This window comes from Tenrec ecaudatus, chromosome 2 (genome assembly GCF_050624435.1).
Source record: "Tenrec ecaudatus isolate mTenEca1 chromosome 2, mTenEca1.hap1, whole genome shotgun sequence".
Taxonomy (NCBI): Eukaryota; Metazoa; Chordata; class Mammalia; order Afrosoricida; family Tenrecidae; genus Tenrec; species Tenrec ecaudatus.
Genome location: NC_134531.1, coordinates 303,452,647 through 303,478,115, shown reverse-complemented (window position 1 = coordinate 303,478,115; position 25,469 = coordinate 303,452,647).

Here is a 25,469-nt window from a genome sequence, read left to right as displayed (position 1 = left end):
CAGATAAGAGCCTGCAACACAGGAAATCCAGGATAGATAAACCCCTCAGGACCAATAACGAGAATAGAGATACTAGGAGGATTAGGGGATGGTGGAGGGAGAAAGGGGGAATTGATCACAGGGATTAATGTAGAACCCCTCTCCCGGGGGATGAATAATGGAAAAGTGGGTGAGGGGTGACAGAGGACGATGTAAGATATGGAAATAATACCCTATAACTTATCAAGGGTTCACAAGGGAAGGCGGGCAGGGGAGGGAGTGGGAAGAAGTGGAGAGGTGATATCAGAAGCTTAAGTGGGAAGAGAATGTTTGAAAATGAGGATGGTGGCATATATACAAATGTGCTTGACACACTGGGTGACTATGGATTGTGATATGAGATGTAAGAGCCCCCAGTAGAGGTATTTTAAAAAGAAAAAGAAAGAAAGAAATGGCAACATGTTCTTTTATTTTGATCTTCTGATTTGAGGTCTTTGTATGACTTATTATAGTATTTTACTTTTTCTTCTTAAACTGCCTTTAAATCGTGTATTCAATTCTTTTATTTAATCTTTTCTTCCATGAACTTTAGCTACTCTATTTTTTAATATGGAACGCTTCACTAATTTGCATTTTGTCATGCTAATCTCTGTATCATTCCCATGTTAATATATGTGCTGCAGAAGCTACTCTAATTTCAAGAGCAAGTTTCATAGTCTTTTTTGACATGACCCTTTGATTTTTGTTTCTTCCCTGACACCTTAATAATATTTTGCTTTCTTTTTGCATGATATTTTTGATGTCATCCACAACTCAACTGAATTTGGCCATTGGTGCTCAGTGTGCCAAATCTGCTCATAAAATGATCACTAAATTCAGGCTGCACCTTGGCTTTTGTGGATTTGCAGCCTAACTTGAACTTAGCAATGATCAATTATTAGTCTACTCTGATTGATGATATTCAGCTTCCCCATTGTCTCTTTGCCCACATGTAGTCAATTTGATTAGACTATATGCCACCTGGCAATTTCCACATGGATAGTCACCATTTATAGTGTGGAAAGGGATATTTGCAAAGTTGTTGGCTTTACAAAATTCTATTATGCTGTCTCTGGCATTATTTCTATTACAAAGTTCATATTTTCCAATTACCAATCTTTTCTCATTGTTTCCAACTTTCAATCCAAATTACCAGTAAGGTCCATGTAGCTTAATTATATATTTTATCCATTTAAGACTGCAGAAATGGATTAAAATGTTCAATTTATTCATTTTAGCATTAGTAGTTGGTACATAAGTTTGAATAATACTCATATTAAGTGGTCTCCCTTATTGAAGTATTCTATCCCTGACTTTTTGATGATGAATCCAATATCATTCCTGTTAAATTAGTCTTATCGTCTGATCCAAATGGGCAACAGTAGCAAATTTTGACTCACTAATGCAAAATCCTTATGCATTACATTTAATTTTTTATTTCTAATTTTCCTAGGTTTATTCTTTTTACATCCCATAGTCCAATTATTCATGGATACTTACTGCTGTTTCTTCTAGTTTCGAGTCATACCACATCAGGAAATGAAGGTTCCATGAGCTTTACTCCTCCCATGGCACGAAGGTTGCCTCTCATTTGCGGAGGCAGCCCTCCCCCAGTCGTATTTTGAGTGCCTTCCGATTTTTCTGATTTGAGAGTTTCACCTGCTGATACGATATCAAGCAAATTCCTCTGCTATTCATCAAGTTTTCAGTGGCAATTTTTTCATAAGTATATTGCCAGCCCCTCCTTCATTGTCCGGAACCTTCACTGAAAGCTGTTCACCATGAGTAAACCTACTAATATTTTAAATACAGGCATCATAGCTTCTAGCAACACAGTAACACGCGGTCCTCCAGAATGTTACAAACTGACCAAAGAGTAGTGTATTACATTACCATAAAGATGATAATTAAATAAAGATAGTCAGAAGTAGATTTAGAGGTATTTGAAAAAACACTTCATATTCATGATAAAATCGTTTTCAAGTAACCCAAACTCTACCGCTGACTATCTTTGTGGTCTGCTTTGTTATTTGGGTTAAAGAAACTTAGTACACAAGTAATTCACTATGTGTTGCTTCCATAAACTGCCACTAGATGGTAGCATTTTTGTTATTTTCTCCCTGCTGTGAAACCTGTGTGTTGTGTTACATCTCATAACTAAGTCATTTATTCAAACCACTGGCACAACAGATATGGTGTACATTTAGACACATTTCTTGGGGGTTGAGAAGGTAAAGTAGGGAAGAAGAAACCTAAGCTGTCAACAATGGTGTGTCTTGCTGACAAGTCTCCTGAATCTTTGACCAGAATGAAACATGATGAGCATCACTGGATGCTCATTTGAATGAAACTTGGTTGCTTTCCTTTTGGATGGGACACTATGTGATGGCAGAAGTGGGGCGGGTAGAGATAGGTGTCAGGATAAAGCAAGTCCACTCCAGAAGAAACTGGGTGTTCTTTCCACTGAAGAGTGACTTCTGAAATGGGATAGGCAACTTTGGTGTCAGAGACATCTGGACTTGAATATTAATTGTTTGTGTGTTCTCAGACAAGCCTACATCACTCTCTGGCCTCAGCCTCTGCACTGATGTGCAACATCTAAGAGCTATCCTCTAAACAATATGTTCTTGGACTTCTCCTCTCTTCTTTTTGATGCTATTCAATAACCCCTGGGTTATGAACAGCTATGTTTGTACTTTAATAGTATGTAAATTTGCCCTCACTTTGAAAGGACTGAAACCACCCCACTCACAATACATTCATCATCACAATCACCTCCACTTGCTGCACTTGCAGGTTCTCATTACTGAAAAGGTTTAGAGCTGTTTGTTGTACGGAACTTGAAAAACATCTCACTACCATTTAGTCGATTCCAATTCATAGCTGCCTCTGTGGATTTCTGAAACTGCAACTCTTTATAGGAGTAAAACGTCTCATCTTTCTCCTGACTGGTCTCTAGGGGCTGTTGAATAGCTGAACTTTCAGTTAGCAGTCCAGAGCCTAACCCACTATGCCACTTTGACCCGATCCCACTTGTTGCACTCAGGCAAGGTCAATAAGAACTGGGTACACCAATTCTAACTTACCTTCAATTCCTGAAAGCCACATTAGAAAAGATAACTCATTTGTAAACTGAACACTGCCTTTAGCTCACTTTCCAATATTGCAATTCAAGAAGAATTCCTTAAGTGCTACAATAAAGACAAAAAGTATGGGTCTCTTAAGGGGATTCTAATGTACTGAGGCAAGAGAACTTATAGGTAGACATTCTAAACAGCATATGACCCGGTGCTCCCTTGGACTCTCTCTATGTTATAGGAATTTATAGACTGAGGAGAAGCACCAGTGGATATAAGAGCAAGGCTTTGAACTGGGTCTCCAAGTATCTTCAGAAGTTCAGCTGAGGTGGGGATGGAAGAGAAGATGCTTAATACAACATAAATATGACACTTGAAGACAACATGTATTTTGGCAATAGCAAGCAAGTAAACTTGATTCAAGGGATACGTAGGATGTATAGGAGCCTACATTGAATTACACACAGTTGAACTGTTTTTATTTTCTTTAGGTCAAAACGTTGAGTATATTAATCAACGAGAGGAATTGACACCGTGGCTGCCATAATGGGCCAGCACAGAACAACTGTGAGACTGGAGCAGGACCGGTTTCCTTCCGCTGTGCACGGGGTTCTTCTGTTGTGCACGGGTCACTATGGATTGGAATCAACTAGATGGCACCTAACAACAACAACAACACTGCTAATTAATTTGGACATAAGAAAGGGGCCCTGTATTGATCCCTGAGCAGACAAGAGGGTTCCTCCATCCGACACTGATAAGCCCCTTAATTAGTAGGCTGAACTTATTCCTTTTTCTTAAGTTGGAAATGCATTTTTGTTTTAGATATAAGGTGGGAGATGATTGTGACTATACCCTCGGTTTTTTACTTAAAATCATCAGCCTCCTCCCTGTATAATGTTTAAAAACAAGCAGAACAACTCAAGTTGTCAAGAGGGCCCAGAGCGGAGGCATTTTCTCACCTTCCTTTGTAACATTCTATTATCTCAGGTATTCCTCATGAAGCTCACACAGTCTTTCAACAAATATGTCATCCTTGCTTTAAGGCATTAAGAGGTAAGAAAAATCTAGTGTCTGATTCCAGAGGTATAGATAAAATCACCTTAAAAAAGAGGGAAACATAAATGATTAAGATATCATGTCAGTAGCTGGGGAAAAAAAAGAGTGGTATTACCAAATAGGAAAATTATAAAGGGAGCAGAGGGGAAATGTAGGATTAATTCAAGTTCAAATATTTATATTTTTAAAGGAATGTCTTTTATATCCTGGAAAGAGCCCAAGAGCTAAAGACTCATGAATTCCCATAAATGAAATGAGAACTTGGGTCGGGGTCCAGAGTTCCATACATTGACTAAAATGACAAATAACTATGACTCCAACCCTTGTGGAAACACTCACTGAGCTCGCAAGAGTTAAAAGACAGTCTTGGTGAAGGGTTGGATGAAATGACTAAAAGCCAGATGTCATGTTTGCTGTCAGGATCACGGACATGAATCTGGCTTGCGATTTTAAGTTGAAATCTCACTAGATTTATACACCCCATTGGAAAATCCAAGAAAACTTTTATCACATTTCTAAGTTTAATATACAATGCAAGTATGACAGTCAGAGTTTGATGGAACTTCCTTCTTTTTCTGAGTCTCACAAATAAATGTTCTACCTTTGATAGTGTGCAATCTTTTTTTTTGAGTGTGCAATCTTATTACATTTCTATTGCTCTCTATTAATGGGAAGTATTTGAGTTTTCTTTCTCTGATTGATTTAAACTTTTCACCAAGTCTAGTTTCCATGAATTTTACTGTATTCTATTTGTAAGAATTACTTAGGCGCTTAGAGATAGAGTCAAGATGGTGTCCAGGTAAAATACCCCAACCAGTGCTCCTGTTATTATATCAGAAAATTAAGAGGTAAAGAGGCCAATATTGGGAGGCTGGGTGCTAAAAGTAGATTCAGTGTACTAGGGTCTGGTTCAGGTCTCCCCCTCCAACTTTAGCCTATGGAGTCATTCAAGAACTCACTGAAATGCTCTAAGTTCATCGCATCTGCCCAAGGGCTCCACTAATCCTTTACCAGGTCCAGTGGGAAGGCATTTACCAGTCCCTTCCTGCATCCAAGATCTAAGACCCACAGCATGCAGTAATTTTCCCAGCCTGATGTGTAAAAGTGGTCATAATACCAGGTTTGAAGAACATTTCCAAGAACCAGCCACGAGACTTCACACCGAAGTTCCCCTCTCTGCTATTCTTCCCCGATCTTGCATTCTCAGGCCTTGCATCTTGCCTCCCCAGCCAGGAACAGAGTGACTACATTGGCATCCCCCTACCCCCATTCCACAACTCCATGCCTGCCAGCATAGGTAACTCTATAATTAGACATTAATTTGCAGCAGTTGAAGAGCCACTAGGATATTTACCTGGACAGAATGCAGATACTGTAGCACAGCATATAGAGCAGTTCAGGAGAGCTGAGAGTGACACAGGAGTGCAGCCAGGGGAGAATTCAGATCCAGTCAGTCCCAAATCCACTTGGCTAATCTGCTCCCCCTCCACTAGGGGATAGCACAGCACAGCCCTGATACCAGAGCACCCCACAAGCCCATTATAATAAATAGATAGATAGATAAATATGAGATGAAGTCCATGATAGAGGAGATGAAGTCCACCATAGAAGGAATTCAGTCCATGTACCAAAGGAAAATACAAGAATTAATGGATGAGATAACAGAAACAAAAATCAAGATGACAGACTGCGACAACAGACTAGAATAGGCAGAGAATCATACCAGCCATCTCGAAGACAACAAGACAGACTTCAACAAACAGGAAAGACAGTAAAACAAGATAAGCAAAGAGGCGGAAGAAAACCTGAGAACAATGACAGATGCTACAAATAGGGACAATATTAAAAAAATTGGTCTACCAGAATAAGACACAAAACTCTTATATATGAGTTTCTGTGGATTTGTTTCTCTAAATTACCCAGACTAATACAAATTGTGAGGATGACACAAGGTTGGGCAGTGTTTCACTCTGTTATATGATGAAGCCGTCTGACTTGACCACACTGAACAATAACAACAGGTGTCTTTTCTTCAGCTTATCGTTCTTGAAAATTGTTATTTTTCTTATGAAAAAGTGATATACATTTCTTATTTTTACATATAAAATAGGTAAAAGTGATAGTTCACAAAAGGCACATAAAGTGAAAAGTGAGCTTCTGCCTCATTTTACCAGTAGGAGTGTTGTATATATCTTTTCGGACATCTTATGTCCATAGTACTTTCAATATATTTTTTTAGTCCACAGTCCATAGTTATTTCAATATATATTTTTGCCAGCACCATAAACAAATGCACTAATTCTTATTTGATCTTCCTTATCCATTGTCCAACTTTCGGACATTCAATTTGGGTTTGATCTTGTCAAAGGAAATTGATGTTCAAGATAGGTAACTTGCCTTACTTCTTTTTTTAAGTTAGGGATATGAAATTTACCCTTAATGTTCTTTTCATTAAATGAAGCTTTCTCCAAATGATGACACTCCCATTGAGAGTACTACAGTGTAGTTCTATAGGACACACCCAGACATGCATCTGAATCACTTATGGAGCTATTAAAAATGTGTATATTCTTGTCTAATTGAACAAGTTGGTGGAGGGAGGCCAGGCATTTGTGATGACTGGCTTAGGTTAGTGATGCCTGGTCATGTGATGCTTGGTTTAATTTAACAATCACTGTTTAATGGGAGTAGTTTCCCAGTCACAGGTCCTGACTCTTAAATGTAGGCTAGTATCCTTCGTTCTCAATGCTCAGAACTGGTCCCAAGTGATCACAGTTGGTCCTAATTTAAAACAACACAAATAAATCATATGGAAACCTCTTTTTCTTAGGGGCTGTTTATAGAGAGATCATTTTCATCCTAATGTTTCATTATCATGAAAATGTATTTCTTTTAGCTGAAAATAGCTCTTTCTTATTAATGAAATAATGTATGTGATGCTTTTTAAACTGTTATATACAGGGCTTAGGTATGATATGACCATTATTATTCTATAAAGCTTGTTCTTCGCAGAAAGATCCATGATCATTAATGGCTGAGTGATTGCTTATTAAGAATCAAACTCTTCTCAAGCATCATCATATGTTATCCTCATAGGCATCTTATGGGGTAGATTCTATTGTTAGCTCTATTTTATTGATGAGGTAACTGAGGCTGATGGAAGTTAAGTGTCTGGCCAAATAAATAACACCCCTTCCCTCCCCACCCCACACACCATGCAGAGCTAGTCAGAGTTGGCTGCTGCAACTCTCTCCGGACCTTGCGCTCGGCCATGTGCGTGCTCAACCGGGAACTAGGAAGTGCTCCCTCAACTGGCTAGGGGCACGGACGTGCCTGCGTCTACCAATCACCGGCAGTCTTCCTCCGTTGGCGAGGGGCGTGGACACGCTTGAATTCCCCAATCACCAGCAGTCTTCCTTGGATGCGCCAGTGCCTGCCAATCCCTGACCACCTTACTAGACACAGGCCCAAGGCCAGCCCAACCGCATGTCTCCAGGGGATAAAAGGATCATTTGACTAGCCAGGAGATGCGACTCCCCAAGCCCGGACAATGCAGACTGTGGGACTTTGCCCAGGTGGGTTTTTTTTTTCCCCCTAAATAAAGCCTGTTTGCTTAAAATTCGGCTGATTCGGTTTCTGGCGCCTCTTGACTACCTTACATTAAGTAATTATCCAAATGTCTGACAGCAATGAAACTAAGGTTTAAATACAGAGCAGTCTCACTTCAGTATTTGAATTCTTATCATTTATGTTTTATGCGATTGTACCTGTTGTTGTTTGCGGCTTTTCAGAGACTTGCTAAATACTTGGGTATAGTCCAGTTACAGAGGTGGGAGGATTGCTATGGGCACCAGCCTCCTTGTCTTGACCATCTACCATCTCGATTCCTCTTCTTTTCCTGGATTATGGGAGCGTGAAACTAAGGTTTTTCAGAATATGACACACCCCTAGTTAAAATATTCATAACCCTTGAATTGCTACAATGTTGTTGGAAACTTTCTCTGGCAAAGCACCTGATACACAGTATTTTTATATTTTAAGTAGTCCATTTGGGTATTTTTGTAAAATACTTATACAGATGCACTTGACTGTTGTAGTCATGTTAAGTTGCTCTAAACATTTGTAATAGCAACTCTGAGTTTCTGAACTTATCTTGCTGCAGATAGTAACAAACACGTTTTCAGACTAACCGGTCCTGGCCTATAGTTGGAACAGCATTGTCTAAAGAGCTTTTTGCCCCTTTCCACCATATGCCACAAGCTGTCAGGGTTAGTCTTTCATAATAAAATAAGTTGCCTACCACTGTTGCAGCCAAAGACAGAGAGCAGGATGATTTGAGAAACTCTCAATGCTGAAAGCTTGATATAGAAGGAAATGGTATGATTTTCTACCTCCAAACTGCTTTAAAAATCTAATAAATATTAAGCAAGTTATAGATCCCAATATGACAAAAAGCAGGTTTTGCAGTGATCACAGGAAATGATCTAGACTTAGATTTCTCCGGGGGTTACCAGACAGGCATTACCTGAGTGCGTATGTTCTATTGTTTATCTAAATGGGGGATGCTTTGTGGATGGCTGCTTATCTTCATGGCCCCATTTGCTGCCTTCCTGACTTAGGACATCCTGTCTGAGTAAGCTTAAAAGGAATTTTTACTGCAAAGGAGGGAGCTATTGCATTTTGGATTTCCAACAGATGGAATCTTCAATTATGTTATATTTCTGGTAACTGGATTAACAGAAGCCTAACTCTTTCACCCCCTCTACCACCACCAAGGCTCCTTAAGTTTCCAATAAAGAAAAATTAGTGTAGCCCCCTCTTTGTGGTCCTTGCTGGGTTCTGGACAATGACAACATTTGCTCCATTTTCATTGTGGTCTCACATACTTGGCAGCTACCTGGAGTGGTTTTGTTTTGTTTTTGGACAAAATCATCGCAGCCCCACTTCCCTAAGACCCACTGGGACTTCCAACTCTGTGCAACGTGGTATAACTCCTCAGGGGTTGGGCCCCTGACCCAGTCGTTTCCCTGCATCATTCCGAGGAAGAAGTAGACACAACTTGCCAACACAGCTTTGCTGCTGTGGACAATGGTGGGCTTGGTTTTACTCATTTTCTATCCCTATCTTAGAATGGGAGGAGCAGGCTACCTCACCACCAAGAAAAGTCTCTCACTTTCCTGGTCGGGGTCCAGGAGGTAGGGAAGTAAAGAGAGTCTAATAAGGCCAACCATCATGGTGTCACCGTGGGGCTCTATCTGAGACCTCAAGCAATTTTGCACTATGGAGATGTCTTGTCTTAACTGCTCCTGGTTGGTAATGAGTGGAGGAATGTCCATGAGCTTTGAGGAAGGTCATCTGCATTAGTGATGGAGATTAGGAGTAGCTTCCTGTTTCAGACTCTGCTAGATCCCTGATAGCACCTCCTTGGTGAACAATAAGGATGCTACAGCTACTTCAGCATGTACAGGCACACATGTACACAATCCTTCAGGGCTGTACATTCCAGTTCACTTTGTCCTGAGCCTGTTCTGCCTTCTTCTACCCACAAAGACTCAGAAGAGTGGTGGGGCTGGCCGAGGTCAAGATGGGACTGGACAGTGCATCCTTGCCACATTCACCCTGGCCCCCTATCCTCCTTCCTCTCTCCTTGCCCCAGGATAGCTCGGGGCCCTTTTGTTAGAACTCTGAAGCGGGTTTCTCACGGTCTGAATCAGGTGAGGAGAAGTGGTTTTCACATGGTAGGAGTTCTAGCATTCTCTCCTTCCATGCAGGGTATGTTGGCTGCATCCTCATCCCAGTTACTTCCCAAAGCTGCCGCTCATCTGTTGGTGGACGCTCGCATGCTGCTGGGGTATCGAACCAGAAAAGAGTACAAAGGATCTCCTGACAGTCCCCTTCCACAAATCCAGGCAGTGAAAACCTTATGGATCATGAAGGTCTGGTCCTGCAGTCCACGGGGTTGCAGTAGGGCAGGGCAACTCAAGGATGCTAATGACGGCAGACATTCTCTAGAGACCAGACTTTTCACACACTCTGTCTCTCCTCTCAGGGAGGAGGGTAGTTCTCTGGTTATGTGCCCTCCCATCTCTATCCATCCCTGTGTCACTTCTAGACTTTAGAAGACAAAGGCAGAGCTGCAGCTTCTGGGGCAACTGCCAGTCCCACTGACAATCCCTCTCTGTGAGAAGACTGCTTGCAGTAACTCTCCCGCTTGTCTTGAGGCTGAGCTAACCACTCCCTGAGTCATTAGGAGTAGAGGTACTGGCAATGGGCCTGACTCTGGATTCTGAAAAGCTTCTCACAATTTGGTAGATGTGGTGTTGTTCCTTCGATTTGTTTATTTTTTAGGAGGGCACCATTGCCTTAAAGGAATGATAGCTACAAGGTCAGGGGTTTCAAACCACACCAGCCATTCTGAGGAAAAAAGATGAGGTTTTCTATTTCCATAAAGCCTTACAGTCTTGGAAACCCACGGGGGCAGTTCTCTGACCTATAGGGTTACTTAGGGCTGAAATAGGCTCTCTGACAGTGAGCGAGTGAGTGATCCCTCAGTCTTGTGGGTTATTGGTGTGTGTGTGTGTATGTATGCTGTGTGTATATGTATTTGTGTATGTGTGGGTGTATGTGTGTGTATGTATATGTGTGTGTGTGTGTGTATGTATGGTTGGAGGCCTTGCTGCACATCTTACAGCTGCCTCACTGACACACTGACAGTAGCAAGTGTGGTGCTTTCAAGTAAGAGCTCTCAGGTCTGCTTCCTCTACCTCTTGTTCTGGTAGAAATCAAATGATCTTTTAAAAGTCTTACTCCCTGGTGGCAGTGCCTGAGTGGTGCCTCAGTTAATGTGCTCAGCTGCTAAGTGTAAAGGTGGGCAGCTCTGGTCCCCTTTAGAATCACTTTGGAATAACTCCCTGCCATCCCATCAGTATTGGCTCATTACGACCCAATAGAACAGGGTAAATTTCCCCTCTGAGTTTCTAAGACTATAACTTGCCTCCACAAACCAAAGGCTGCATAGATTTATGACCTGTTAACCTCTTGATGTGGAAGCATAGAAACTAGGGAAGAAAGCCTAAGTGTGGCAGTCCATGTTCAGCTGATCAGAGGGTGGCAAAATGTTAAGGCTTAGTAACACTTAAAAGTTCATGCAGCAGAAGCACACTTGTAATCCACGTGACTTTGATGAGGGAAAGGGAAGTTTCAGGTTTTACAGTCTCAGAAAGTGCATGCTATATCTGGAAAGCATACAAAGCCTCACAGGATTTCTTGACAACACGAAACACCACGTGGAGAGAATGCTGCCACAGGAGCATGAAGCTGCCTGTGTGGAACCAAGAAATCCCCAGAGGCCACAAGTGAGGACTGAGAGGGAGCCCAGCCCCAGGGCCCAAGCAGGACATGTGCACAGGAATGTAGAAGAGATTCCCATCCTCCGGCCGCCAAGCACCCCTGAAATAAAGAGGTGGCTTGTCCTCAGTACTTTTATCCCCACTGGGGGTGGGGAGGCATGGTTAAGGATATTGGCTAAGTTTAGGTGCACCTGTGATACTGTGTTGCTGGTGCTAAGGTGAGTGTGCCCTGGTTTAGTTTCAACTATGCCTAGGTGCGTCTAGCCTGTGCATGCCCTGTTTGGATTTTCCCATAGGTGTCTAATGGGTGCATGATTTCCCTGTAGCCCCTTTGTTGTGGCCCGAGGGAGGCATTTAGGGAGGACTCCCCCCTTTCCCCTTAGTCCCTAATCTGTCTACCTAGAATTCCACACTTAAGGAGTATGGACCCAAATCTTTGAGGGTAGTGGTGAAGACAGTCTCTGGCTACTTCCTGCTGTTAATGGACACAAAATGGGGCTTCGGGTCCATCCATACCCCTCCTATTCTCTTGAGCGGGGTTGTAATCCTCTCAGGGGCCTGCGGTGGATGAGGTTGGGGGAGCTCCAGGCACTGGTGATCCTGGGGATGGCAACTTGACTCAGTGCCATTAGTAATCTGATTAGTTCTGGAAGAAACAAAGCAGGTGGACAGGTTAGGTAAGTCTAGGGCAGATGCTATGGGATAACAATACCCATGGAAGTGTGGGTAGGCTCACACTAAGAGATTCCAAAGGAAAAATCAGGAGGTATTAACTCTGAGCTGACAGCAGAGCCTGCAAGCTTACTTTAAACATGGAGATGGTGTCAGAGCGTTTACTAGCTGAAAGCCTGCTGTGTGCCTGCGTCCAGGTTTTCTATAGAGCACCTACGTGTCTCAGAGAGTCGATGAAATACGAAGCCGTCTAATGGGTCACGTGTACTTGTCCGGCTCCATTTAATCTGCCTCTGAAGGAGTTGGTTCAGATTGTTTCCTCTGTTTTACCTATGAGTTGTGGAACTTTCACAGCAGCAAGGCTAGAGAGAATTCCTAGGAATGAGCCTTTGGAGACTTGTCGAAGCTGGGGATTGGGGTACCCATTCTTCCAGGCTTTGATAAGAACTGAGTGTCCAGGAAGGCACACAGGGGTCGTGTTAAGTGTTGGTTAATTCTCTCTCATAGTTCTGACGATTGTGCCCTCCAGGCACAGTGGGGACAATAAACTATACGAAGTGTCAAGCTACTGCTTGGAGTCTGAGGAAGGAGGTGAGGAGAGAGTAGACAGCACCAACTAGGAAGAAAATGTACTGACCTACCTGTCAACATCCACGCACAACCAGAGTCCAGACCACTAACAACAATCCTTTGCAGTTGGGCCAATCTGTTTGGACTGTTTCAGTCCAGTTAGCAGTTGCAGACTGGCCAACAGACCACTCTCCTCTTGGGCTTTCCCCATAGACCGAGTGCTGCCAGTGGTCACTTTGTTTACAGTGATAGCATGGCCCTCGTGGAGGCCTATTTGGCGACACACATGGGACTTTGTGCCCTGCCAGGGGTCTTTGGAATGTGGGAGGCAGTAGATGGGCACTAATGAGCTTTAGAGACCAATATCTTGCATGCCTAATACCTTTCCTGGTCTCCTTTTCCTGAGTCCAAGCATTTTGCTTAACATCTGTAACTGTGAAAGGTTCATTAGCAATAGTTAAACATCTGTAGTACATTGGGCACAAAGGTCAATACTGTTTCTCAGAGGAGAAATTCCTGAACGTAGGGACTTCTGTTCACTTTCCCATCTTTTACACATGTTAGGTTCTGGCTTATTAGTGTGGGGAGGGAAAGTGTGCTATGTTCTGGTCAGGATTCCCATCACCCAGAATACACCGGGGCCAGAAGGAGTTGCAGACAAACACTCATTTCCACTTCTTTAGTGGCTGTCCCTCAAATCTAGAACAATAGACAGGATATAGTATAGAGGCATTGTCTGAGGGACAGGCTCCTGGTTGGTCGCCCATCTAGAGAGCACACAACAAATGGTTTGAGGGCCTCATGGTCCTTAACAAGAGGTTCCTGTGCACATGGTACCTAAGTGCCTTGGACACATCCCTCTGTCCTTGGGCCCCGACTGTTCTCTATACAGGAAGCCAGGCATTCAAGTACCACCAGCTAGGGTGGCATTTCAGCAACTTTGGAGGGGCTCACCAGCCTGGGTGATCCACCAGGACCTCCAAAGATCTTGGGGGACTTGTCTAATGGCTCCATCTGAATGAAGGCAACTCTTGGGAAACTGGAACCCTTGGCTGGGCATTCAATGACCCAGCGGAGTTGTATAGGGATGTAAATGGCCCGGTGTATGGGCCACCCAATGTGGAAGCAGGAGGCAAAGCTGTGATTAAAGAAAAACCAAAACAAAATAAACCTCTTGAGTGACTTTGGAAATAACAAGATTAACAATTGGTTAGTGACCTTACTTCCTAAATGCCTCTTGCCAAAGCTTGGAAAAAGGAAAAACAAACAGGAAGGAAAACAGACCAAACACTGAAACCAAAACAGAGACGCACTCAAGCAAACAAGGCATCCCCTTTCACCTGGCTTATCTATAAGCCCGAGCAAGTCGGAGGCACCTCAAGGACCTGAAGGGGAACAAGTCAGAATGGGTAGGGGGATAGGGGAAGGGAAACTGGGAGGGACCGGAGGGTCTGGCTAGCCAACATGTTCTGACCCCAAGAACTCGTGGTCATATCAGTGGGTGGAGCAAGAAATGCCATCTTGCTGCACCATCATGGTAAGGTCAACAGAGGATCACGTGTTCAGCTATCTTGCCAAAGAAAAAAGGTTCCCTACAGAGGGACCAATTGATTTTAACAGCATGGGTGAGCAGCAGTGTGGGGATTACAAGGAAGGTAGTAACATGAGCGAAATGTGCCAGAAAAGTAAAGGGAGGTGGAAGGGCTTTAGGTAATGGCGTACAGGGCCCGCACAGGTGAGAGTCTTTAAAGGGCATCACAGGACACAGGTTCAGGGAAGCGCAATTAGCGAAACATGGAGGAAGGAATTGCACGGGAGAGTAGAGACAGGCGCTGCAAAAACATGGCAACAGGAAAGCAGACACGCAGTGGGGGTGGGGGTAAGGGTTCCAACAGCTATCTTATCAGAGCCCATGTTATCAACGTCTCTGTGTGGCCCTGTGCAAAATCAGCGGCAAGTTCACTACCGTAGCCATAGAATCAGCTCCCACTGGCAGCAGCTTCAAAGGGCAGGGTTGAATTCCCTAAGATCCGCAGCTGAGTCTGAGAGAAGCTCCCATCTCCCTCCCACAAAGGCTTGTGGTTCCAAACGGCAAGCCTCATGGTTTAGGTCTGACACTCAGAAAGTTCGATCCCGCCGCCAGAGCTTTCCAGCATCTATCTATTCGGCAAGGTGAAATCCGAAAGGAAAGGTGGACTGAAATAGTGAGACAGTGAGCAGAGTGGGAAAGGTTTGCCCCTACTACAGGGACAGAAGAGTGTGCCGAGCTGGGCTTACCTTGAAGGTGGAGTCCAGAGGTTTTTATCCGAGTCATGGTCCCAAATGGATAGTTTTCTGGGTTGGGGTACCTTGGTTCTTGCTTTGCAACGCTGAAAGAATTCATGTGGCAGAAGCACATTTCTAATGCAGGTGACTTATATGAAGGAAAGGGAAGTTTCGGGCATTGCAGTGTCAGAAAGCACATGCCATTTCTGGAAAGCATGCAAAGTCGTGTGGGGATTACGAACAATGAAAAACACACTTGGAAAGAAGGCTGGAACAGGAACACAAAAGCATGTGTGCGGAACCAGCAAATCCCCAGAGGCCAAGTATGAGGCCTGAGAGTGAGCTCCGGCCCCAGGGCCCCAAAGTGCACATGTGCCTACCTGTATGTGAAGAGATTCCCACCCTCCACCTGTCAAGCACCTCTGAAAGAGAGAGGTAGCCTGCCTGCAGACTCCTTTTATCCCCACTGTCTGGGGAGGCATCTTTGGGGGTATTGGCTGATCTTATTGGTTGAGTTTAGGGGCACCTGTGATGTCACATCGCTGGTGCTAAGGTTGGGGTACCCAGGTTTAGCTTCACCTGCACCTCAGTGATCAGACTCTGTATGCTCTTTTTGGATTTTTCCATAGGTGTCTAATGGTTGTCTGATTTCACTGGCTCCCCTTTATTTTGGCCTGAGGCAGGCATTTGAGGAGAAACAACCCCTTGGTCACTATTCTGGTTACCTAGCAAGATGGCATAATTGTAGAATACACAGAGAGTAGTCAAAGATTTAATACAACCAACCGAGGGCAAAGGATCTCAATAAGTCGTCAATCAATCATACACCCAAATAATACTTTAGATATACTTACTTAAAGAAAAAGTAGTATTGCCATTAACGTCACCTGTTTCTTCTTTCTTTCTTTGTTGTTTTTTTTAAAGTGGGTACTATAGTGCTGTGCTGGACTCCAGGAGAAAGCTGAGCCTTTTAATTCCCATAAAGAGTTATCCACAGGGACAGCTCTAGTGTCTTAGAGGATGAATGTGAGTCAGAATTAACTCAATGGCAGTGAGACTTATTTTCTGTTTGCTTTGGTGCTGGTTTCTGTGGTGAAAAGGAAACTGGCTTTTTGAAGGCTGTAATCTGGTGGGGCAAGATGTAAAGGTCAACCACCAACACACCACCACAAAGGCAACTGTAAATGTGAACTATATTAGGCCATGCAAATTTGACAAGGTGGCATGAAAGTGGGCGCGCTAGATGCACATTGGCTGGCGGTCACATTCAATGAGGTGATTGCACCACATTTGTCCTCGATTTTCCATTTCTACAACCCTACTCTGACTCCAGCTCATTGTCTCAGAAACCAGCATTGGCTAATAGCTGCTCACCCAGTTTCTTTGCCTTCACCCTCTCCTTCCTTTTAATGTATGTTGTGTATAATTGCCAAATCAATCTTCCTGAAATGCCATTTCATTCACTGCCATCGAGTCAATTCCAAAATCCCATTTGGACCATGTAAATCTTTGCTCCCAAGCTTCTACTACCTCCCAATTGCTGGTAGAGGAGCCGTTTGCAGGGACCTCCTGAGGCTCTCATTTTTCACTGCTTACCAGCAGCTCCTGTGGAGAAAGACTGGGCTTTCAAATCCAGGAAACTGTTGCAATCTCAGAAACCTCCAGTGGGGTACACTATTGAGTCAGCATGGACTCTGTGGTTGTGTGTGTGTGTACCTTTCCCTTATATGGATAACGACCCAGTTCCTGTATCACAGATGGCAATTTTTGACGTTGGAGAACATTTAAAGCCTCACTTTTGCTCGCATGTCTTCATCCCTGCCCTGCATTGCCAGCTGGGTCAGGGATGCTGGAGTCCTCACATAATTCTTCCGATACCTTGTTGTACTTCGCCCACGGAAGGGTGGGGAGAACATGTCAACAGAATTCCACCCCTGCCTTTTAACTACCTCAAGAACTCCTTCGAGAAGTTAAATACTTTTCTCAGTCTCAGTTTCCGCATCTGTTAAAACAAGGAGGCCCAGGGTCATTGGGAGTCCCTTGGTACCGAAAATGGTTCACTATGTTCCTTGTTAACTGAAAGGTTTGAGATTCAAGTTCACCCAAAGTTGTTTTGAAAGCAAGGCCTGGTCATTTACTTCTAGTCATTAGAAATCTTAAAAAAACAAAACAAAAACCAAAAGCAACAAACCAGTTTATTTGGACATAATCCAAATGTCATATAAACCCATAGTTCAGACATATCAAGAAAAGTTGTACAACCATCACCACAATGAAGTTCAGTGTCCTTTCTCCTTTCCTGTCCTCCTTGTTATTTGCTGCACATCACCCCCGCCCACCCCCATGCCCCCAGGAACCATTAATCCAGTTATTGGTTCTATAGATTCACCATTAAAGACCATGCGGAACACAGTTCACTGGGACACACATGGATCACCACGAGTCAGAACTGACTCGAGGCAATGGCTTGGGAGAGGAATCTGCACCTCTTGGGGTTAAGTAGATAAAAAGGGACATTGTGTGTGAAGCATTTCAGAGGTAAATAGCCTATAAATTTTAAATTGGCCTCTGTTTCAGTGAATGGTAAACCAAATACATATTCATTTAGAGCTATGCCTCGAGTGACTTTTAGGCCTGATGTCATTTTGCATCGCTGTTGCCAGGTAGCTGTCCCCTTATATTTGTCAACGGGCTGTGCTTAGCGGTAGTGCTGGACAGGAAGCCTGGTGAGAACTGGAGTTGCTGGGTCATGGGACTGGATGGGACCTCAAGAGACCATGCACTGTAGGGTTCCAGAGGCCCTTTAAAGTGGCCAGAGTCGACCCAGCGGGGTCAATGAGAGGGACTTGTCAGTGCTTAAGGGACCTATTGTCTCTCTTGCGCAGCAGTCTAATGGACTCCTCTCCTCCAGACACACAAATCCATGTTACTGCTGGTTTCTCGCTTGCTTTTGCTTACTCTTAATAAATGTCTTTTCGGCTTTTCTTGGATCAGTGAGGAACAGTGAAGAAAGACATAAGATGAGGGTATGAGGGAAGAGAATCTAGCCAGTCCTCAACTGTGAAGTTTCAGAAGAATAACTGCTTCATCTCTTCCTTTGTAAGATGTACCTAGACCTCCTTCATAAGGCCTCCATAGCATTAAACAGATGACAGATATGGACAGGTTAAAGCCACACACAGATTTAAGCCGTTACCAATTAGCTGCCTCTCCTCACTTCAACTTTTGCTAGGACTTGGTATAAAGCCCACTGTGAAAACAAGAAGGCAGCTTGAGCCAGTCTCATAGGGGACATTGAATAAGCAAGACTGAAGAAGACTCAATGCATTTGAATTGCGGTGCTGGTGAAGGATTTTGGAAGTATCATGGACTGCCAAAAGAACAAACAAATCTATCTTTCTGAAAGATGTACAGCCAGAATGCTCCTTAGAGGTAAAGGTAGAGAGACTTTGTCTCACATTCTTGTGGAATATTGTCAGGTGAGACCAGTTCCTGGAGGATATCATGCTTGTGGCGTCGTAAAAGAGGAAGGCAGTCGACAAGATACATTGACTCAGTTGCTGCCAACAATGGGTTCAAAGATAAGAACAATTGTGAGGATGGCACAGGACTGGCAGTGTTTCATTCTGTTTTACATGGGGTTGCTATGAGTCACAACTGACCCAATGACACCAAAAAATAAAACAGGGAATATTTCTTACTGTCTTTAAAAAATTATTTTGTTCACCTAATTTCATCCACCTTCATATGAGGAACATTTTTTAAAACATACTACAAGTCAAATTAAGGTAAATTTCCCACAATGGGCTTTTTAGTTAGAGAAAAAATATCCTGCTAAACTATTCTAGACTTCTGCTTTTTATGGGTGGTCTATTTTTGAATACATGCTGTGCACACTTGAAAAGATTGTGTATTTATTTGCTTGTGGGTGGAGCCCTCTGACCATATCTATCAGGTCAAGTTGTCTGAAATTTCTAGTTCTGTAGCCTCTTTGCTTAGTTTCTCACTGATCTATCTTTCTTGGAGAGTGGTGTATTGAAGTTTTCTGCTGTTATTCTGGATCTAGTGATTTCTTTTTTCATCTTTTGAAGGATTTTGTTGATGAACTTTGTGGGTCTCTTGTTGGACATGTTTATGATTATAATGCTCATGGGCTCTTTGTTTACTGCTCCCTTAAGTACTATGTAGTGCCCATACTTATCTCTGGTTATGTCCTGCAGCTTGATTTTGCCAGATATAAGAATTGCAACTCCTGCTTCCTCTAGAGTACCATTTGCTTGATATACTTTTGGCCATCCTTTACCTGTTTTTGTCTCCAAACTTGAGATGTTCTTTGACTTTTAATGACTGAATTCAGACCAATGGCATTCAGAGTAATTACATCCAATTGTGGATTCTTTCGTGCCACCTCATATCTTTGTGCTAGGTATTTTCTTACCTCCCCTACTTGTCTTCTTTCCACTGTTGAGTCAAAGAAGTCTTGGGCGTTGCCTTCAGCGACATGACTTTTAGGCAGTGTTACACGGTGTGGTAGTCTCATGATTGTGCTTTGTAGATGTCGGTCTTCTGTCCAAAGTAAGTTGGAAAGTGATCGTTGAGGTGCTGTTTTTGTTTTGTTTTTTTTTACAACATATTTCTCAAAAGTGGTCCTAATCCAAGAAAACACTAACCCTCCTCTTCTATTTGATGGAGAGTTTGTCAGGATAGATGATTCTTAGGCTACAGTTATTCTCCTTGAACTCTCTGAAGATGCTATTCCATTCTCTCCTCATCTTCATAGTTTCTGCTGATAAGTGTGAGCATATTCTTATCTGATTACCCTTATAGGTGACTGAATTTTTTTCTCTCTAGCTCCTGTTATGATTTTTTCCTTTTCCTCATAGTTGGATAATTTCACTGCTATATGCCTTGGTGTGTTCTTCCTGGGATTCAGTCTAATTGGTGTCTCTCTGCTTCCTGGATGATTGTTGGATCCTGTTTTATCTTATTGGGGAAGTTTTCTTCCCCGCAGTGGCACAGGGAGAGTGGGCTGTTAGGGAGCAGGCTTTGCACCCTTAACCAGGGAGAGGGGCAGAGAGCACAATTGAGCAGCTGGTGGCCCGGGGACACACTTGTATCGAGCAACATGGGGTTGCTTCAGGGACTCACGGAGTGAGTGGGTGACTGGAAGCTTAGGAAGAGCAAGTGGGGTGGCAGCACACAGACTCAGTGTTTCTCTGGGAAAGTGGGAGGGAGTTAACAGGAGCAGCTGGTGCAGGAATTCACTGGTTTATTTTTTCTACCAGACTCCCTTGTAGACCCTGCACTTTCTGGAGGGAGTGTGCAGTCCCTCAATTACTGAGTCCCTCAATTACTATGAGTTCCTCAATTACTATGGCCTGTTTATCATAGGTTACTACATGACTCTTAGCTCCACACATAAGGTCCAAGGTAGAGAAAACTATTGGAGTGGGGGTGGGGCTTACTAGCCAGGAACTCTTTAAACTAAAAAAGAACCCAACTCACTGTTGCCAACTGATTCAGTGATTCTCCACCTTCCTAATGCCGTGACTATTTAATGTGTGGTGACCCCATATGTGGGTGTATCTGCATGTGGGCGGCCCGCCTGGAGACAGATGGAGGAGCAGTGTCTCTGTTCCTAATACCATTGGAAATCTGGTCTTAGGCAACCCCTGTCAAAGAGTCATTCGACCCCCAAAAGAGTTGTAACCCACAGGTTGAGAACTGCAGATCTAATTAATTCTGAATCACAGCATCCGTAAAGAGCAGAGTTGAACTGTCCTTTTGGGTTTCTGAGAATGTAAATCTTTTGAGGTGCAAAATGCCTCATCTTTTTCTTGTAGAATGGGTGATGGTTTTGAACTGCTTACTTCAAGTTAGCAGTCTAAAGCATAACACACTACATACATCATGAGGGTTCCTGTTGTTGTTAGGGACCACAGAGTCATACTTGACGCACAGTGACCCTATGTACAACAGAACTAACTGCTGGCAAGTAGTCCTGTGCCCTCCTCATAATTGTTCTTACCCTTGAGCCCATTGTTGCGGCCACTGGGTCAATCCATCTTGTTGAGGGCTTTCCTCTTCCTCACTACCTCTGTACTTTACCAAGCATGTCCTTCTCCAGGCACTGGACTCTCCTGACATGTCCAAAGTATGAGCCAAGTCTTGCCATCCTTACCTCTAAGGAGCATTCTGGCTGTACTTCTTCTAAGACAGATCCTGGTTTTTTTTCCCTTTGGGTACCCCATGGTACTTTCAATATTCTTTGCCAGCACCATAATTCAGTTACATCAATCCTTCGGTCAGTCTCCCATATTCAATGTCCAACTTTAACATGTATAGGAGGCAATTGAAAATGTCATGGCTTAGTCCTCAAAGGAACCACCTTGCTTTTCAACACTTTCAAGAGACTTTGGGCAGCCCAGGATTGCCTACACCCTCAGGATTAGCAGAAGTGTTTGCTCTTCTTGGCTAGAGGAGAGTTGTCTTACTTTGTTATCTTTGAGATCACTGATTTAGTTCTCTGCTTCTTCTAACCTTTTGGGGAGGTCTCTTACCATTTTCTTGGACTCTGCTGCGTAGTCCCATAACTCTTGTATTTCCCTTCAGTATGTGGACTTGGTCCTCTGGATTTTTTCATCCTTCTTCTGTATTGATTCCCTCATATCCTTTATGACTCTAAGCAGTTTTCTGTTTTCTTTCTTTTTTAACCCTATAACGCTGAGTGTGATGTTTTCGTAAATTTAATTAAAACGTATCTGGTACTGAAATGATAAAGCTTTTGGAGCCGACGAAGATGTCGATGAAATCGTCGCACTTTACTAGTACAAATGCATAATGCTAGTCACGCATTTTAGCGGCAAAATGCTTGACTAGTGGCACATATGTTGACCAATTGTTCATTTGAGGTTAAATGCTCATTTGCGTTCAGTGCATTTTAGGGTAATATTCAATCTAGTGAAGTTTTAGTGTTGATATTTTTGTATATATGTTCATAAAACCATAGTTTTTATGTCAAAGGTGTAATATTCATAAAGACATTATATTTATTATATATTTCCACTTTTTCAAAACATAAATTCATTACGTTTGTGTTTTGAATAGGCAGTGACAAAAATTACCACAGCATGGATTGTGATTTGTTTTATGGAAAACGGTGAATTTATGACCTACATTGAAGCAGTACAGACTCAGATAAGGAACCAGATGTTAATATGGATGAAACCGGTAAATAAAATTTATATTATATTTAAAAATTTTTATACTACAATATAAAATTTTAGTTATATTGCTTTTCAAACTATTTCACTATTATCCTGAGGTCACAAACAGAGGTAGATGCAAAAATGTAAATTGTAAGAGCACACCAGTATTTTTCTGCAGCAAATGCAAAGTTCACCTTTGTATCAAAAAAGAAAAAATGTTTTCTTCAATTTCACGCTAACTAAAATTATTAAACGAATAAATTTTGTATTATATTTTATAAATAAAATAAGTTTTCAGTTTGTTTTCTATTTAATAATAAAATAAGATGAAAAATAATATGGAAAGGAAGGTGTATTTTTTATTTTTATAAATCCATGGACGAATGTGACAATTTGGTTACATTTAAAAAACATTGCAAATTTTATATTTTAAAAATATATTTCAGTTGTTATATATAGTGATAATTATGGAAGTAAAGAATAAAAATAAAAAAATATTTCTTTCTGAAATAAAAAAATCAGGCATTATAGGGTTAATCAATATATTGGGGGCTCATACAAATCTTATCATCATACATACTTACATCAATTTAAAAAAAATCATTTTATTAGGGGCTCATACAACTCTTATCACAATCCATATGTACATCAATTGTGTAAAGCAGATTTGTACATTCATTTCCCTCACCATTCTCAAAACATTTGCTCTCCACGTAAGTCCCTGGCATCAGCTCTTCATTTTTTCCTCTCCCTCCCTGCTTTCTCCTTCCTCATGAACCCTTGATAATTTATAAATTATTATTTTGCCATATTTTACACTGTCTAATGTCTCCCTTCACCCACTTTTCTGTTGTCCATCCCCCAGGGAGGAGGTTATATGTAGATCCTAGTAATTGGTTCCCCCTTTCCACCCCACCCTGCCTCCACCCTCCCGGTATTTCCACTCTCACCACTGGCCCTGAAGGGACCATCCATCCTGAATTCCCTGTGTCCCCAGTGCCTATCTGTACCAATGTACATCCTCTGGTCTAGCTGGATTTGTAAGGTAGAATTGGGATTAATTAGTGAGGGTGTCGGGGGAGGAATCATTTAGAAACTATAGCAAAATTGTATGCTTCATCATTGCTACACTGCACTCTGACTGGCTCGTCATCTCCCCGTGACCTTTCCATAAGGGAATGTCCAGTTGCCAACATATGGGCTTTGGATCCCCATTCTGCACTCCCCCTCATTCATGATGATATGATTTTTTGTTCTTTGATGCCTGATACCTCATCCTTTCGACACCTCATGATTACACAGGCTCGTGTGCTTCTTCCATGAGGGCTCTGTTGCTTCTGAGATAGATGACTGCTTGTTTACTGAAGATTTATTTCCCGTGACAGTTCAAAGTCTGCTTCTTTTAAGTATGTTACTAGGTTACGGTCCTCTACAGACATTGTGATTGGTTTCTCTTGATTTCGTATAGTGCCCGCTGCTGTGGGTTGTGGTCTGTGTGGCATTTTGGTGGAGTTGGTACTCTGCCTGTGGTATATAGAGTGCCATGGCCGGGCCCTGCATTTTTTATCACAGAGGCTAATAAGAATAAGTCTAAGAACTACCTGGAGCCAGCAATGCCTGTTTCAAGCTGCATCTTCTCACTCACTGGGGCTGGGTCTCTCCCTAGAGAGCTGGGGTTATCGATCTGATTTGGTGCTGCAGTGGATGTGGATGGTGCCCTTAATGCTCTGGTGTCTCCACCACTTCAAGCAGGCATCTCACACATGCTCCACAGCCGGCTGTACTTTCCTGATGGTCCTGCGGCTCTCTCTTACTTCTGAGATGCCTCACTCTCAGCCCTTTACTAGTGTTCCACACCCTGTTTGAATGATCCTAGCCTATCACTGGGTTGGTGTTACAACGCTATGACTAGAAGAGCCATTGCCAGTAGTTTCACTTCAGTACTCACATGTAGTGGCTCCTGAGCTTAGAGAACACCAATATTTTAGGAGGCTTGCAAGCAAACCATACCAGTCTTTGACCTGGAAAGAGATCTTACCTTTATTAGCACACAAAAAGTGCTTTCTGGAGGAGCTATTACTCCTACTTCCCAACGCTGTTTGCTGTATAGGTGCTCCTGGGGTGACCGTCTGTTAAAACAGCTGCCTGTTTCTCTGCTTGGGAGACATGCAGAACTCAAAGACCCATGGAAACGGCCTCCCAACATACCCATCCCTTATTTCTGGACCATTTTCACTTGTAGCATTCTTTTTGTCATGAGTATTACACTCCATTGACCACTCTGATGAAGCTGACAAATAAGTGCTCAGACCAACCCTGTTTAATCTGCCTCACAGCACATTTCATTAAGGGGCAGTTCCACCATTCTCTAGGGCGACGTGGGTCAGAATGGACTGCATGGCAGTGAGTTTGACTTTTCAAAAACATCAACAGGACTCCAAGCAGCAGGGTGAGGGTGTCCTCTGGTATTGACAGCAGTCATTCCAAACCCTTTCCTGACCTCAAATGATCCTAGACTGAAACCGCTGAACAAACCCCAGAAACCAGCAGGTCTGCCTTAGAAATAGCGTGGACTTTCTTCTTGTTTCTGGGTTTCCTCTTTAGCCCAAGGGATTAATCTAGAAATCGTAGGATGTATTAGGGAGTACATAGACTCTTATGTGGTACATAAAGAAAAAAATCTAGGGTAATTCTCTTATACTAAAATCTAAGGTAATTTTATCATGCTAATTAGGACAATTCTATCACTCCGCCATGCTATGATTGGCTAGTGACGTAAATAACAGTGAGAAATAATATGGTGACATCTGTCGCTTGAGCTAATGTAAGGCATACATTTTGCAACATCTGTTTCTAATTGATTACTCCTCTTGTATGGAAAACTGCTGACAAGGTGTGACGACGTATTCAGTTACCCTCTGGGACGCTTACCCAAGTAATAAAGATTGTGCCGGTTCTGAGATATCTGCCTGTGCTATTTTTGTAAACATGTGCTGGTCTCTTAGAAACACTCTTATGGTTTGAGGCACAAAGATTTGGGAAGGAAGGTTTGCAATGCTTGGTTTCCCTTTAACCATTATAATCCTGAGATGCACCTGGTCTCCTTGGAAAGAATGTTGATTACAACTATTTAGTTTCTCCAGTAATGCTGCATCAGCGTAGAGGAAGGACGGGGGCTGACTTGCTGTCAATGTGGTCTCTGGGCCCGCTGGTAAGTCTTAGGGTTGGTTCTTAGATATGTTAGAATAATT